The sequence below is a fragment of the Podarcis bocagei genome (assembly GCF_964188305.1).
Source record: "Podarcis bocagei genome assembly, chromosome: 4".
NCBI classification, from domain to species: domain Eukaryota; kingdom Metazoa; phylum Chordata; class Lepidosauria; order Squamata; family Lacertidae; genus Podarcis; species Podarcis bocagei.
In genome coordinates this window covers 100,169,633-100,187,908 of record NC_138128.1, presented here as the reverse complement: position 1 = coordinate 100,187,908, position 18,276 = coordinate 100,169,633, and the positions used below count along the sequence as shown (strand labels likewise).

The 18,276-nt window shown below is 42.5% G+C and overlaps 1 protein-coding gene and 1 long non-coding RNA gene across 12 annotated transcripts in view; both read left to right on the top strand.

Moving 5' to 3' along the window:
- The window catches only part of PHF21B (PHD finger protein 21B), a 188,451-nt gene that overhangs the window by 44,349 nt on the left and 125,826 nt on the right, over nucleotides 1–18,276 (top strand). The gene's annotated exons all lie outside the window — the stretch shown is intronic.
- LOC308585867 lies at nucleotides 13,605–14,520 on the top strand. Its single transcript, XR_014007649.1, has 2 exons — nucleotides 13,605–13,958; nucleotides 13,991–14,520. It is a non-coding gene; the product is annotated as an uncharacterized lncRNA (long non-coding RNA).

Genomic DNA, 18,276 nt, shown 5'->3' with positions numbered 1-18,276 from the left:
CAGAAGCAACACTTTGTACCCTCTTGAGAGGTTGTTTGCTGGTGAAGGCTGAGCTCCCAACCAGGGATGGATGGCAGGTTTTCCCTCACTGCAACAGTGTCCCCAAAAGCATCACTGTTTTCTCTGATAGAATTAATAGCAGTCGTTCACTTAGAAGCAAAGGAGGGTGTTCAAAGAACATCATTTGGATAGGGGCTTTACATAGTTGCACTATCTGGTTTATCTCAGATAGCAACAGCTCTATCCCATCATCTGATTAGCTTCCTACCATTTTTTAATGGTACCATTTCATGCTTCTTTTTTGGTCACAAATGCCATAGGTGTTCACACACACACACACACACACACACACACACACACACACCTCTAGCATTCATGCAAGCATGCAAGAGGCATTATTACAGTTCAGTGAAGCATAAAGCACTTGAGAAGAATATGGAGCAGAACCGATGAGTGTTGAGACTTGGGAAGAGTATGTGGATTGGGGACAGTCCTGAGGGCCAGATAGAAAAGTTTGGAGGTCCACATTCAATCCACAGGCTTGGAGTTCCTACTGCTGCACTAGAACATGGTGTAATTTTGAGAGCTGGCATTGGTATACATTTATATTAATATATGTTCATTATCAAAATCTGTTTCTCTTATCACATGCAAATGATATTCTCATTCTTGTGATTAAGGAAAGTTGTATCTCGTAGAGTTATCTCTCTCTGTTTTACTGATCTCTGATGGCGTTTGACTGACATAAACCATTCTGTGCTGGAGCACCATGAGTGCTGTTGCATCAGAAGGAAAAGTCATCCTCTGACAGAACCAGATGCAATATGAAACATGAATATGTCAGTTAATTGGGTTCATGCCTTGGAATAAGACAGAATACACCATCTAGCTTTACTGGGTATTCGTACAAGTAGAAGACTAGGTATATTAAATCTCTTGGAGCAAAAAGTATGGTTTTGTGGTACCTGAAATGTAAGAGTGTTACTTGGGAATAATCCCCATTTAACTCAGTGGGTTTATATGTATGCCATTGGATTACTTAGAAAACTGCTTTATACAGAGTTAGAGCTTTGGTCTATCTACCCCAGTATTGTCTACATACACTAGAAATGCAGGCTTTCTCAGCTCTACCTGGGGACTGATCTTGGGATGTTTTACATTCAAAGCATGCATTTCCTGCATGCCAGGGGTTTCATGGGAAAGGGGGGATTAATTTGAAGAAGAAAGTGGGTCTAGTGTTTACAGCAGGACCACAAAATTTCTGGAAATTGCTTTGGCATCTGACATAGACCCATTGGTGCCTTTATTACAAGGCTACCATGTGGAATCCCCAGTTACATTAACTGATTAAAACATTCTGATCAACTAAAAAGATGCCCCCAATTTATTGGTCAACAGGCTTTGAACAAAAAAATTGAACAAAAAACAATGTAAAGTGGCCAGCCCTGCCATTAGGCAGAGAGAGGTAGCTGCCTCAGGTAGCAGATGCTGAGGGGCTGGTAGCCATGGGAGGACAGGCAGTGTGTGCTGTGCAGCCTGACATGAGTCCCCATAGCTAGCCTGCAACTTTCAGGTATGGTGAAGGACACTATCCCAGTCTACCCTGCTAAGATTTTGTTTTTGCAGTTGGGGGCAGGTAACTTGTCCTTCACCTCAGGCAGTGAAGTATCTTGTGCTTCATGCAAGTGCTTATAAAAACTGTATTTTTACTTCAATTAGTATCTTAAAAATAGATGCTTCCAGTTGTATGAGAGAGAACAGGGAATGCCTCTTTGATGTTGCCTATAGCAACACATACATGCTTTATCTGGAAAGAAAATACATTCCCCACCCCCCTTTAGAAACATTGTTTTCCTCAGATGCCAATGTACGCAGATTCAGTTGCTTGCCTGATTGACTAAACCTTATACAGTGGTACCTCGCAAGACGAATGCCTCGCAAGACAGAAAACTCGCAAGACGAAAGGGTTTTTTGTTTTTTGAGCTGCTTCGCTAGACGATTTTCCCTATGGGCTTGCTTCACAAGACGGAAACATCTTGCAAGTTTGTTTCCTTTTTCTTAACACCGTTAATACAGTTGCGACTTGACTTCGAGGAGCAACTCATAGAACGCGGTGTGGTAGCCTTTTTTGAGGTTTTTAAAGACTTTGGTGATTTTTGAAGCTTTTCCAAAACTTTCCCGACACCGTGCTTCGCAAGACGAAAAAAATCGCAAGACGACAAAACTCGCGGAACGAATTAATTTCGTCTTGCGAGGCACCACTGTACTGTTATTTGGCTATGATTTCACTAATTATTTGGCAGCCTTATGTATTCTTCCTTTTCATGAACTATTTAAGAGAGGTGGAAATCTAAGAGAATTCATCTCCTTTAAAAGTTACATGAGAATCATCTGTGAGCAGCTTGAATTTTAATAGTTTGGGACTACAGGGATGAAGTAGCTTACCATGATCTTCCGAGTCTCCACTCAGTGCTATCTGATCCGGCTCTCTGCTCCCTCTTCCTCAGGGTTACCAGGATTGAAGTTTGTGCAATGCACACAAAGGTTCTGGGTAAAGACAAAAGGCTGTTCAGATGAACACCTAGAGAATCCCTACGTCACCCTTCCCTAACCTGACATCCTCCAGATGTTTTGGAGTAAAGCTCCCATCAGCTCCAGCAGGGAGTCATAGCCCAACACATTTGTAGGGTCCAACTTGGGAGAGGCTGTCTTGCATGCTTACATGCATAGGCCCCTTTTACACGTATGCCAAAAGATAGCCTCTTGGCAGACATGGCCAATAGGTACAGGGGTACCAAAGGGACAAGGCCGGTGGGCATAGTCTTGTTCCTGCCCTCAGCTTGTGAGGGATTTATCTGAACAAAGCCAAACTGGCATCCACTGTGAGGAATAATAATAATAATAATAATAATAATAATAATAATAATAATAATAATAATAATAATAATAATTGATTTGGTTGCCCCAGCCACTCTGGGTGGCCCCCAGTAAATTTAAACACCAAACACAGTAAGATATCAAACATTAAAAGCTTCCCTGTATAGGCCTGCTTTCAGATAACTTCTAATAATCAGATAGCTTTTCATCTTGACATCTGATGGGAGACGGTTTCCACAGGGAGGGCACCACTGCCGAGAAGGCCCTCTGCCTGGTTCCCTGTAACCTCACTTCTCGCAGTAAGGAAACCACCAGAAGGCCTTCAGAGGTGGACCTCAGTGTCCAGGCTGAACGATGGGAGTTGGTGCTCTTTTAGGTATGCTGGGCTGAGGCCATTTAGGGCTTTAAAGGTCAGCACCAACACTTTGAATTGTGCTCAGAAACGTACTGGGAGCCAATGTAGATCTTTTAGGACAGGTGTTCTATGGTCTCAGTGGCCACTCCCAGTCACCAGTCTAGCTGCCGCATTCTGGATTGGTTGTAGTTTCCAAGTCACCTTCATAGGTAGCCCCACATAGAGTGCATTGCAGTAGTCCAAGCAGGAGATAACCAGAGCATGCACCACTCTGGCAAGACAGTGTGTAGGCAGGAAGGACTCAGCTGGCATACCAGATGGAGCTGGTAGGCAACTGCCCCCAAAACAGAATCAACTTGGGCCTCCATGGACAGTTATGAGTACAAAATGACTCCCAGGCTGCACACCTGGTTCTTTAGGGGCACACTTACGCCATCCAGGAGCAGGGAGTCCCCCACACCTGCCTGCCCCATCCCCCCAAAACAGTACTTCTGTCTTGTCAGGATTCAACCTCAATCTGTTGACTGCAATCCACTCCCCAAACGCATCCAGTCACCCACACAGGATGTTCACCACCATCACTGGTTTTGTTTTGAATGAAAGGTAGAGCTATCATCCACATATTGGTGAAAACCTAGCCCAAACCCCCGGTGATCTCTTGCAGCAGTTAAGAAGCATGGGAGAGAGGACAGAGCCCTGAGGCACCCAACAAGTGAGTACCCAGGGGTCCAAACAATCAACCCCCACTACTTTCTGGACACAACCCAGGGGGAAGGATTGGAACCACTGCATAATAATGCCCCCAACTCCCAGCTTCTCTAGATGGTCCAAAGGATACCATGGTTGATGGCATCAAAAATCACTGAGCGATCAAGCAGGACCAGGAAACAGCTTTCACCTCTGTCCCTAGCCCACCAAAGATCATCAACCAGTGCGACCAGGGTGGTTTCAGTCCCATGATGGGACCTGAATCCCGATTGGAAGGGATCCAAATGCTCCACATCCTCCAGGTGTGTCTGAAGTTGTTCCACAGCCACCTGCCCAGGAACGGAATATTTGGGAATGGACAATAATTGGCCATAGTGGCCGGGTCCAAATATGTTTTTTTTAAGAATTGGGTTAATAACTGCTTCTTTAAAGGGGTTCCAGGCAAACCAGATCTATCATACTTGGAATGTGTATGTATCTTAAGTCAATTTAGAAGCTGCTATCTGAATACTTCTGAGCATGGCCAAGCATTTATCTTGCACGCTGAAGAAACATGCCAGTCTTTTTTTTCTTGTCAGCATTATGCAAATCCCCAGCATTGACATTAATGCCATTTTGGTTTTTATAGCATGGTGACAGCAACAGCCTGCAATATTAAATACAAATATATGTACGCAGTTACAGTAGTGATTACTGTAGATGCTCAGCTAGTCATAATATTTGTGCATGGAGTGATAAGGTACTCTGAATGATAATAGCACTAGTAGGCACTAGTTAAAGAGGCAGTAATCCTATGTCATTGTTGAGTTCTGCACCTCTGGTTGTACTGCTGTTATTTGTTTGTCTTGTGTGTATAACATTTTGTAAGGTGAAGTAGGGTCTGTCTGGCTGTGGAAGGTAGAAACCAAGACAGTTTTGCAGATTAACTTTACTACCCTTATTGTGTAATCTTTAAATTTGGCACATTTTACAAAACCTTATTAACATTTTGTCACAAAAAAAGGAAAATATATTATCCACTTCAACATGTCAACTGAAAATAGCTGCACCTGTTCTACAAAAGGTGAAAGGCTGGACTTATTTGTTAGCAGTGGTGGAGGGCTGGTGGTGAAAGGCTGGACTTATTTGTTAGCAGTGGTGGAGTTGGAGCTGCTGAGGTCTCTACTGGACCCCCCCCCCAAGTCAGGTCAGAAGGAAGCACCTCGTGTAGGCAGGGGCAGTGATTTGGTTACTTCCCATTCCAGCATCACCACATTATTGGAGCAATGGAAAGTAACCACATTTCTGCCCTCGGCCATTCAGTCTCATTTCCAGCTTCTCTTTATTCAGTTGCAGCATATTAACACTAACACTGCACTGTAGAAGAAAGTAAGGGGCAGATGTGACTCATAAACCTGGAAAGGTAGACCACCGAGGAGAAGGAAAACTCTGACCCTAAACCTCCACTGCCTTGTGGCTTTGCTCATCTGTGAGGAAGGCTTCTGGAGTAAACCCAAAGGAAAAATCCATACCCACTGCCTTGTGGAACATCTTTGGGAGAAGTAAATCCTACACAAATCCAGAGTGGAATCCCTAAGACTGGCATCTTGTAAACCTCCTTCTGGCAAGTCCTGTGGCCAAGCTGGTGCCAAATGTCTTCCTCTGCTTTCCTTTGGACCTCATCAGCGAGACCAAGACCCTGCCTCTTGTCATCGGGGCAGCCCAGGACCTCCAGACACGCTGCCCAGGCCTGTGCCCCAAGGAGGTCACTTTGGTGCTGCAAATGCAGCAAAAAACACTGCAGGAGGCAGCAGTTATGAGTTACCAGTCTCTGTAGCCACAGTGGGTGCTGTGATTTTCCAGTGATTTGAATTTGCCCCCAGAGCACACTCCATTGTGTCTGAGGCAGATGGATGTCAACAAATTAGCACTACTCATTACCAATAGAATAAGTACATAGAATAAGAAACAAGTTAATGCAACATCAGAATAAAATCAACAATGAATAAAACAGTAGTGTTAAAGGTCTATAAAGCATTAAAACTGGTTTTTAAAACTGGATATCTTGAAAAAATAGCAAGGTCTTCAGGTGGTGCTGAGAGTACCCCAATACAGGCACTGGGCAACCTCTCTAGGGAAGTCATTCTGGCACAGGGGCACTGTAATAGCAACCTGTCTTACCTCATTTGCCGACAGCACCCAGAGAAGAGCCTCTGCAGATGATCTTCGGGTTCAGGCATATGTGTGGAGACAATCTTTCATGTTACCTAGCTCTAAGTCACTTAGGGTTTTCAAGGTTGAGCTGAACTCCAATACAGATGCCAAATCAGTGGTGTACCATAGGTGTATTGGGCATCCTTGCTAAAAAGAAATAAATCATGTCCTATTCTGGACTAATTTAACGTTTCTGGGCCATTTTTAAAGACACCCTGCATGTAACACATTATAGCAATTTAATTTTCAAAGGTAGCCCTGGCGTCTAACACATTGCAGTAATCTAAACGAAAGGTTGTGAGAGCATGAATAATTGTAGCAAGGCTATCTCTGTCCAGAGAGGGTCATAGCTAGTATTTTGGCCTAAGCTGACCAAAGGTGCCCTGAGCCAGCAAAGCTGACTGGGCCTCCAATGACAGCACTACACCCAAACGACAAGCCTGATATTTAAGAGGAATACAGCCCCCAATGAAACTATTCCTCTCCCACTAACAGTGTTTCCATCTTGTCTGAAGTGAGACATCCTGATCCTTATCCGGTCCTTTACTGCACCCAGGGACTGATTCAGAACACTCACTACTTCACCTGGCTTGAATGAAAAGCACAGCGCTGGATGTCACCCCCTTTTTGATGGAACCTCAGTCTCCACCTTCAGAGTCTCCATCTCCCAGTGCTTTCATGGAATTGTCTGACTGCATGGAGAATAAATTAAGAGTTCCGTAGATCCCTGCAGCATAACTGGCAAAGGGTATGCTCCACCACTGCCACATTCTGAAATTAACCATTCAAACATTGCACCACAGAACCTTCAGGGTGACAAAAGCAGCATGACAGCCAGCTGCACCACAGTCGACTCCATGGCCCTGCTGGTAACGTAAGACCAGGGCATCATGGTGGGTAGGCAAGCTTTGGTGCAAACAAGCTGCTTCTGTGCATCTAGATAGCTGGCAAACTCTAGTAAAAACTTTGGGAGATGTGAATTAATCCTGTACTTACTTTATGTAGCAGTACGTCCCACTATTTTCAGTTATGCTTACTCTGAGGGATTGCAGCCTTAATCATGCACAACTCTCAACCACATGGAAATAACACACTTTTAAGTTGATAGGGTTGCCATATATGTCCAGAATATTACAGTCAGCAGCAGTGTCTGGGCAGAAATCAGAAGAAAAAACATGTTTGGGAAAATCTGGACGTATGGCAGCCCATGGAAGCAGTGCCGTTTCTGCCGTTTCCCCATCAAAATAGCCCCAAAACGTGGTGTGTGTGTTTTTTGGTCAATTTTGCCCAAAAATCTCACAAAAACTCTCAACAACTTTTTCAATGTTTGAAATATGGCAACCCTAAAGTTGAGATAACACAGTCCTGTTTATTGTTTAGCACGTCTCTGCAAATCTAATCCCCTAATACAGTCATACCTCTTGTTACATTTGCTTCAGGTTAAATCTTTTCAGGTTGCGTCCCGCGGCTCCCCGGAAGTACCAGAAAGGGTTACTTCCGGGTTTCGCCGCTCACACAGATGCTCAAAATGACGTCATGCACAGAATATAATAATAATAATAATATAATAATAATTTATTATTTGTACCCCGCCCATCTGGCTGGGTTTCCTCAGCCACTCTGGGCGGCTTCCATAGAAACCAAAAAAACACTAAAATATCATACATTAAAAACTTCCCTGAACAGGGCTGCCTTAAGATGTCTTCTGAATGTCAGGTAGTTGTTTATCGTTTTGACATCTGATGGGAGGGCGTTCCACAGGGCGGGCACCACTACTGAAAAGGCCCTCTGCCTGGTTCCCTGTAGAAGCGGTGAATCACGACCTGCACATGCGCAGATGCGGGTTACATTCTTCTCATGTTGCGAACGGGGCTCTGGAACGGATCCTGTTCGCAACCAGAGGTACCACTGTACTGTCGTTTTTCGCAATTTCATATCTCAGAATGCTAACTCATACATTCCATTGAAATCCACATGAATTTCTATGACTTTCACAAAAGAGGGGAATTGGGGTGGAGGTGCTATCTAGATAGTTCCTAGTTATTATCTTGAATTTAAACTTTTACTTCTGTTGGGCAACGGAAAACATATATAAGAATTTGGAAAAATAACTTTCAGATTATGTTTATTTTATTTTAATCACACTATTAAATAGAATAGAGGAGGCTTTCAAACCCCTCAGTTTTTATATCACATGCTTGTTTAGGTCACCTTAATAGTCAGTGGGGAGATACAGATTGATGAAATATGTTAAATACTTCATATCATCTGTGAGGGTTATGGGTTAGAATTCCACCTCTGGGTTCACTATGTGGCTGCAACATCAAGTGACGACTGCAAATGTGAAAAAGCCACCACAGAACTAATATCACAGAGAGGAGAACTTTTATAACACCCAACATCAGTTCACATCTTCTGCTGCTGGTCACCAAATGCTGAACAAAAAAAGATGAGGAAATAAGTGTTAATTTGAATGTCTGAATGAGCCTTTGAACCCATGGATTTAAACAAGATTTAAGTACCACCTACCTTCCTTCCACAACCCCAATGGATTATACCAGGTGCTTGCAAAGCTGTTAGATTTGGTTCCAAAGCCATAAAGCTGATCTTTCTTCTTCTTTTGTGATCACTCGTAGCTGAGTTAGATTGTCTTCCATGAACACGGTCTTAACAGTGAGTCTATAAGTGACTGTGGAGGCCAGTTCTGGATCCATACATCCTTCCACAGTAAATAATAGGTGCTTGACCCATTGTACACACCAGACCCAATACACACCAGAGATTGTATCACATGGCGAGAAAATAAATATTGCAGTTATTAAATATGGGTAGAGGGAGAGGGTCTGAAATGTGGATTCCCGTTAACTTTGTTAATGGATTTTAGCTTGGATCCTTCATTTTTTAAAAAGCAGACATCATTTCTGTGAGTTAATATTTCAACATAACGTTTGTTTCCTGAATATTTGATAGCAGCTCTGCCACCAGACACCTCTTTTAGCAGGTGTCATGACAGCACCTCCTGAGAAGGGAACACGAAGAGCTGGGCTCATTGGTGATACAAGTGCAGAGTGTACTTTGTCCTTCGGACCTTATTTGAATTCTAAAAGGACATCCGTGCCAACTGAAAAGCAAAGGCAGCAGCCCTGAATCCCTCCCTCCTCTTTTCAAGTGCAGCCAGCTCTGAAATATAATTCATATGATCACTTTAGGGTCATTTTACCGAGTCCCTAAAGACCAACTGCATCGTCATGTAGAATTGGTCAGAGAAATACGTGGGGCACATTTTCTCCTCCTGTAAAGGAACTGGGAACAACTATTTCCAATGTGATGAATAAACATGATGGGACTGTCCTTCATAAAAGAACTCATGTGAACTCATTGATCATGTGAACTCATTGCTGCTGAGGTTTTGAGTATTTTTTCCACATCTTTTTTGAAACACATGCATACTGGTCACCAGTAGCCAGTCATAACATTGTCTGTGATTTAATATTACCTCTTTTGGAGGATTCAGTAATTTGTTGCCTGAAGGCTGCAGTTAGCAAATTGGGAATAGTTAATAGGCTTGAAAAGGTGGAGCGAATGCCTTTTGAAATAACTATCTATTTCTATCTTGTTCTATCTTTTTGCTGCCTTTTTTCAGCAGTGCTAGGTAACTCTTGTCAGTAAGACAGCTATTTATTTGGAGGTGTTGCGTGCTCAAGGGACGGGAGGTGGCACCAGACAGATCCCCCCCCAAGTTCTTTAATCTTATGAAATGTGGTATGAAACATATTCTTATGAAATATGAGGATTTTACCCAAGGGTGAATTAAACCCTGGCTCTAAGTCATACTATCTGTTTTCTGATTGGATAAACAGTATATATATGTAATATATGGAAGTGTCTGCCAAACAAAAAGTGAGTAAGAGTGAGAAAGAGCTATCTTAGATATTCTCCACTTTCTGTTTTCTAATAGAAATCAACAGTTTCTTTGGAGTGATTTCTCCCCTGCAATAAGGAACTTTTCCAAATATATGTCATCTCTCTCTACACACCCCTCCCTGCAATTGCTCATGCTTTGCACAGTTCTTTCCTTCTGGCTCATGTTTCTTTGCCCTTTGAAGATTAGTCTTATAGGTGATCTCACCCAAAAGGAGCTATGCAGTGAATGGGATGATATGTCTGCATTATGTGGCCAGATCTGTCACTGTGGCAATTACAAGTAATACCAAATGAGGCCCATCTAGGTGAATAAGTTAATGTTTTTGCAAGGAGTGCCATAAAATCACCAGCAACAGGAGGTATTTTCCACACTATTGAAAATGTTTGCAGGAACCAGTAAGTAGTTGGGACTCATTTCCACCAAAAATGCCATTAGGTCCAGCCTGTCTGTATTGTCCAGTTATGGGTTCTGTTTCCTGGTCCTCCTTTTATCTTACCTCCTTCAGTGTGACAGAATGTAGCTTTTATCTACAGATGGGTTGTGTTTGTCTATAGCTTTTTGCATAAAGTACATACGGTTCATGGGGACGCGGGTGGTGCTGTGGGTTAAACCACAGAGCCTAGGACTTGCCGATCAGAAGGTCGGTGGTTCGAATCCCCACGACGGGGTGAGCTCCCGTTGCTCGGTCCCTGCTCCTGCCAACCTAGCAGTTCGAAAGCACGTCAAAGTGCAAGCAGATAAATAGGTACCACTCCGGCGGGAAGGTAAACAGCGTTTCTGTGTGCTGCTCTGGTTCACCAGAAGCAGCTTAGTCCTGCTGGCCACATGACCCAGAAGCTGTACACCGGCTCCCTCGGCCAATAAAGCGAGATGAGCACCGCAACCCCAGAGTCGGTCACGACTGGACCTAATGGTCAGGGGTCCCTTTACCTTTTACATATGGTTCTTAGTAGTAGCAGGCAGCTATTTTTGATTCCAGATATGATTAGTTGCTTCTCGTTCTCTGCTGATGCCATGTAATCCAACTTTTTAGTCCCATAATAAAACTTTTTGGCTACTTCATCTTATTGGATCACTGATTGTGATGTGAAAATTGCTCCATTTCCTGACACTTTGCAAGTTAAAACTATGAAAGATACAACAGATGCATCTTAAATGCTTGACTGGTACCAAAAAAGGCAAACATGTCTTTAGCGTATGCTTCTGTAATACAAAACAAAAGCTTACCTTGCACCTTGAGCTCATAGTGCATTATTCTGCCTTCACTTTGCACCATTGGCTCTGCAGCTAGGATGGGGGCAGATAAGCATGGCACACCCATGATGTCTGGGCATGGCTAAGTTCCTATACAATGCACTTTGCAAAGGGAGGAGCTAAATATGTTGCTGCAACATTGTGTATAACATATCATCCAGTTTCACTAGCCAACAATGAGATTAATAATAGTTACTCATCAGTAGATATGCAGTGTAAAATAATAATAATTCTAGATGCCCCTACAATCAATATAAAGCAAGAGATATAACGATTTAGAACAAATGAAAACATCCATAATAGAAGGTACTAAGTACAAAACTACAGTGTGACATCTAGAAACATTCAGTGCAGCAAAACATATTGAACGTTTTTGAAAACTCTGTATTAATTTATCTAGTGTCTCAAATAATCACAATCAATCATGATGTATTTGAAAGGGCAACAGAGCTGATCATTTGTTCACCCCTTATATTAGCTTATCCATCCAGTTACACAGAAGCAGGCTGCTGTTCCCAACCAGTGAACACACTTAGCAGTCTTCCTCTCACTTTGAAGCATGTCTTATGTTCCTTAGCATCCTTTGCATGTAGAAATCGCTCTCCAAAGTAGATGTCGTAGTCAAATTTGCCTTCATTTAAGTAAAGTAATGTAAAAGAGTAAAAAAAAAAGTGAAGTAATGTTAAAAAGCCTAAATTGTATTAAGAATTTTTGTTAATAATATAGATGTACATCTCTGCAGAGATGCTCTTTGAGCGTGCAATGAATAAAGCCCTGTTCTTTGTTTTTATATTATGCAAACATGTGTCACAGTCGGCAGAAACCATATCGGAAGGAGCATTTCCTTCTGAAAGCCCTTTCTACTTACTAAGAATTCATAAGTTCTTATATTAAAAAAGATTTTTTTAAAAAACAATCTCTGGTCCCTGATAAATCATAGGCACTATTTTAATAGACCAAAAATTGTGAGCACCATTTCTAATTTATTAATTCCTTACAGCTTGCAATCCTCATATTAAGTAATGCATCAATATAAAGTTGCTGTTGTCCTGTTAAATGGGTGTTTTCACCACCCCTCAATACCTTGAATGAATTCCTTCAAATGGGAGCTACCATTGACCTAAGTACCATTGACCCAGCTTTGTTTCTGATTGAAAATGCACCACTCTGCTTTGTCCCAGTTACTGCCAACTTAGCAGTTCAAAAGCACACCAGTGTGAGTAGATAAATAGGTACTGCTGCAGCAGGAAGGTAAATGGTGTTTCCTTGCGTTTTGGCTCCCACCACATTGTCCCATTGCACCAGAAGCACTTTAGTCATGCTGGCCACATGACCCAGAAAGCTGTCTGTGGACAACACTGGCTCCCTTGGCCTAAAAATGGAGGTGAGCGCTGCACATTCAACTAGACTTAACCATCAAGGGGTCCTTTCCCTTTTACCTTTCCCATCCACTGTGCATGCCTTCTTCTCATTGGCTGCTAATCTTCTTTTCCAAACCTTGGGAATTAATGACAGCTGATTGCTGACTGAAGGAAGTTTATGGTTGAACAGAAGGGTAAATGAGGCTCAGTTTTTAGTGGGATGTTAAACCTCTGTTTGGGCTAGACCCCTTCAGGCTGTAGGCGGGACCTCCTGTGCCTGAGTGCTCCTTACACAAAACACAAAAACGCGAAAATGAACAAACAGAACCCCTCTTCCCATCACATTCAAAACAACCATGCCAGGAAGAAGGGTTCTACCATGATCTTCTATCTGACATTTAGGTTTTTAAATGGCAGATTTATTTAGTTTGAAAGAGGAAAAATCAGTTGTGTGAGCCCCTCTTTGCAGGCAGTACAGCTCAGGCACAAGTTTAGCACCTCACTGAGACAGCTAAGCATTAGCCGGCAACCACTTAGGAAAGATGCTCCAATGGTCTGTTAGCTGCTGTACACAAAACCCCAAATCAATTGAACTGCCTGCAAAACCTTCTGAGCTACATTTATTCTTTCTCTTCATACTCATCACAAACAAGGACATTTTAAGAGCCTGGGGGAAAAGATGACTGGGATATCTGGGGTTATTTTCATTATTCAAGTGACCTGGGATCTTTCGCTGAAGTTTGACCAAAGTTCACTTTCCTCATGACAGAGCTGTCCTTGGATCCAGTAAGCTGTCCCTGGTCAAATTCTACATCCTAAGAGCTCCTTTTATCCCCTAGTCTGAAGCATCACATGCCACAGAGGGGGTTTTCGTTGTATTTTGTGCAGAAGAACAAAGACCTCCTTTGACCTGGATTTGGATGCGTCTGTGATGGCCCACTTCACTGACGCCAGCTGAGCATCGTGCATTTAATTGATGAAATAATAATGATGAACCATGCCTGAACTCGCTCTGACTACCACTTGAAGCAGAAGCTGTGGTAAATCACGCTGCGCCTGCTCCCTGGCGGGACCTGGCCTCCCCCTTCCTTGGGGCACTCAGGCGTTGCCGGAGCGATGGGGTCCTGGAAGATTTGTGCACAGGCCTGCCTAGGCTTTCATTTCAAAGCTCTCCAGCCCTGTTAGTGTATGTGAGAAAGGAGCCCCTTGCTCGCTTTTTAGGAAAGCCATTCCACGGCTTTAATGGAAGCCTGGTCTTCCAAACTACCCAGAAAAAAAGGCCCAAGTTCTACTGCTGTTACAGATGCAACAGCAAAGCTCGGTGATTGTTCTTGAGTTTGGCCAGCAGTGCTACAGCTATTTACAGGGTTGCTGCAGTGGTCCTTCAGCTGTGCATAATCTTCTGACATTATTCTTTGATGTTATGTCTTCTCTCAAAATTCTAGAACTCAGAGCCATCCCATGAAGTTGAATGTTGGAAGATCCAGGGCAAAGAGAAATGTGAACTTAAACTGTGGAAGATGTTCCCACAAAAGGTGGTGGTGGCCACCAATGTGGATGGCTTTAAAAGGGGCTTAGACACATCCATGGAAGATGAGGCACTTGGTGGCTGCTAGCTGTGGTGTGTATGTTCTTGCCAACTGTGCTGAGTCAAAGCAAGTGGGCTTCCTGGGCTGTTGCAAGCACAGCTAGAGCATCTCAAGTTAGCAGAGCTTTTCAGAAGCTGCTTGCCATATCTATGAAGGCCCTTTCACTGTGGATATTGCTGTAATTTTTCTATTTTATGATGTTTTAATCTTTGTCTCAAAGCAGCTTACAGAAAAATAATAAAAAATACATAGTGGAAAGTGAAATACTGTATAAAATTCTTAAATAAATAAATATGGGCTTCCACCATTCTATAAATGTAACAGAGTGGGATAAGGAAACCTCCTGCAAATTATGTTTGTTTCACCTTGACTGGGTTAGAGCTGCCAATCCCTTCCACTCTTCTTGTAGAAGATAGGAGTAGGTAAAAGCTTAGCTGACATCCAGCCAGCTCCCCAGGAGGACAGAACTGAACCCCAATTCCTTTGTCCATCCTCAGCCAATATCTGCTCAGTTAAATGCATTTGCTTTATAGACTGGAAATCCCGCCCAGTAGAAACCAGGCAGGCACTATATCCCTGCAAAGTTTCAGACGTTAAATCAAAACATCCCCCCCACTCCGGATGTCTTTGCACTATGAATGTTCTCATTTCCTGATGTTTTAAATTTTGTACATAATGTGTTCTATATTCTTCTTCTTTGCAATCTACTTTCAGACACATGTGAAAAGCAGGGCATAATGTTTTAAAAAATAAATAAATAACCTGGCCTGTGCTATTATCAGGCTTTGGGAAAAGATGACAATTTTAAGCTTAAGGAAACATTTCATTTCATTTTACTTTTAATTTGCATACCTGCTTTCTATATTACTATACACAAGGCAGTTTACAAGCTGAAGAAACAACAAGAAAGACAGAAAAGATTACACACCTAATAATCTGATCCAATAAAAAAGTCATAATAAAAATATAACTTTAAAATAAACAACATATCAAATAAATCAATAATCCGTTAGAATATAACGATAAACAGTTAAATTAAGTATCAGCAAATAATAATTAAACAGTTTACTCTTAACAACTACAATAAATAATTACTTAACTATAATTAATAAAAATAACAGCAAGTCGGAATGCATGGCATCTCTTTGATCAAGAGACTTTGCTAAGTTGAGATGCTGTAGCTGTGCCTGCAACCTCTCATGAAATTCAGCACAGTTGGTGAGATGTGAAATGGGGTGTAGACCAGGCTTCCCCACCCCCAAGGCAGCTGCACAACCTGCGCAAGTTGTCTTGCAGTTGTTTTGCTCAGGCAGCGAAGATGGACAGTTTTAGTTGCAGCTTGAAGGCTGCCTCCTTGTAAATCTGCTCAGGGCCATCTTGGTGCATTGGCCATGATGCTTCACAGCCTGGGATCCATTCTTCCCACCAGGCAATTATTCTCCTCCTGGTCTTGGATTTACAGTAAGGTAGCTTTTAAAGTCATTTGTCAAATAAAAACAAGCCCTTTGGATCAGAGCATTTCAAAGCCGCCAAGTGTTCCAATATTCCGCAGCTGCTTCATTTCCCCTTTCAGGTCAGTGGGATATTAAGGCCTTTTATATTCCATTTATTTTAATGGGAATGCTAAACATTTCCCCCATGAAATCAATGGGATTTTAAAATGTTTAATGCTGGCTAGATCTTGCCCATATATTTACAGTATGCCTAGGCAATTTAGTATGTAACCCCCTGCACATTTACTTTGCGGTACACCTCATTGAAGTGAATGGAGTTTACTTTTGACTAAGCAGTTTTAGGATTGCCCTGTTGCACCACAATTCTAAACCCACTTACTTGGAAATAAGCTCCACTGAATTCAAGAGTAGGCGTGCTTAGGATTGTGCTGTTAATCAGTTTATTCAGCTCAAGGCACTTGGGTCAATATAGGCTAATATATGGCAAGCTTTATAATCTGCAGGGTCCTGTGTGCAGCCCTTATTTTTGGGGGGTGTGTGTTTGTCATTATTCACCTTAGTAAATGTGACTATTTCAAAGTTGAGTGAACGGAGAGATGATAATAATAATGTTTCTGCAATAATCCAATAATCCCTCCTTCCAGAATACATTTTAAAGGGTGTTAGATGTCAATCAGCCAAAGGCCTGGTTAAAGGGGAACGTTTTCACCTGGTGCCTAAATAGCCAGGGCCAGGGCCAAGACATGTTGCTGTCTGAGACAAAGGACAAAATGCCCTCCTCTTTCCATGTACAGAAGCCAAACTGGACCTTGCAAACACCATCTGAAGCCCTCCATGTTATGTTATGTATTGTGTATTTATACTGTAAACTGCCCTATGATCTTCAGATACAAATTTAATAAATAATAATAATAATAATAATAATAATAATAATAACAATCTTACTTCAACATCAGTAATGGAACAGTCTTCTGCTGCTGCCAAGGAGACCTGGCTAGCTTAGAGAGTATAAGACTGGCCTGTGCTAGACATTGCTCCAATATCCAACAGAGAGGAATGACATGGGGGGCTTATAAGGAATGGCTGCTGCCAGGATCTGCTGGGTCAGGGGACCTACCTAATGGTGGGTCTGGCTCTGGGTAGGGAAAAGTACCTAGGAGTCACTGGAAAGACCTTATAGGATGTTGGAGTATTATCAAGCATTTTATTTGTATGTCGCCTTTCCAATGTTAAAACCGGGCTCAAGGCGGCTTACACATATTTAAAAATTGCATAGCTAAAAGCATAACAAAAGTCATATATAGTAAACAAAATATCGAAACACACACACACACACACACACAGCAACAATGGCAAGAACCCCATTAAACACCCCGGCCCAAGAGTCTGTTCAGCAACCTCCGCTTGTAGCTGGAGTCAGTTACACTCCCAGGCCAGGTGGGAAAAGGCCTGCAAGGCAAGGAGCAGGTCTTCCAGGACATATTCTGAGGCAGCATGTAGCATACACACACAGACAGCTAGATGAGGAAACATCATATAATGCTTGCATCTCACTTTTAGGTGGGGTTATACCAGCAATTGTTGGGTGGAAAGTGGTGCAAGCTTGAAAATTGCTCACTATATTGTGTTTTTTAAACTGTCACTGTGCACTCATGTCTTGAAGGAGGAAGATTAGAGTACGAATTATACATCCAATAAGTAAACCATCTTCTGAAGAACATGAGCCTCTGTATCAGGGTGCTGGATGGATGACCTAGATTTTTAAAAAGTTTACCAGATTGTCATACCCCTCGATTGCCGCCCCTGAAACTTAACTTTCAAGTGCTGATGAAATGGTGGTTATATTAAGGGACAAGAAAGCAGCTAATGGGATCTTTAACCACAAGATACAATAATGCCATTTTAAATTGAGTTCTTTTGTGGCAGGCTGTCTGGATAATATTGCTAAAGCTGAGCTTCAGTTGTGAAGTAAGTGGTGCATGTGCTGTGAAAGGCAAGCTGCAGAGTGATAACAAGAAGAGTTTGGATTTGATATCCCGCCTTTCACTCCCTTTAAGGAGTCTCAAAGCGGCTAACATTCTCCTTTCCCTTCCTCCCCCACAACAAACACTCTGTGAGGTGAGCGGGGCTGAGAGACTTCAAGGAAGTGTGACTGGCCCAAGGTCACCCAGCAGCTGCATGTGGAGGAGCGGAGACGCGAACCCGGTTCCCCAGATTAGGAGTCTACCGCTCTTAACCACTACACCACACTGCCATGCAAAAAAAGAAAAGAGGGGAAGGGGGAACAATCTATTTCCATCAACTCAACAGTGTGTGTCATGGTAAATACGGGCCCATGATACTCGGCCAAAGAAACATACCATATTGATTGATGTTACTGAATCCAGTGTGTTCCTTGTGCATAAATGTGCTGATGTGTCATAGGCAGGAGACCCAGGTTCAATTTTCAGCACTTAGTTGAGGATATTATGTGCCAGTGCTTGGAGATCTACTGCCAGTTAAAGTACTCTAGCTAGATTAAGTAAAGCAGACTAGAATTACCAACTATTGCTTTCCAAAA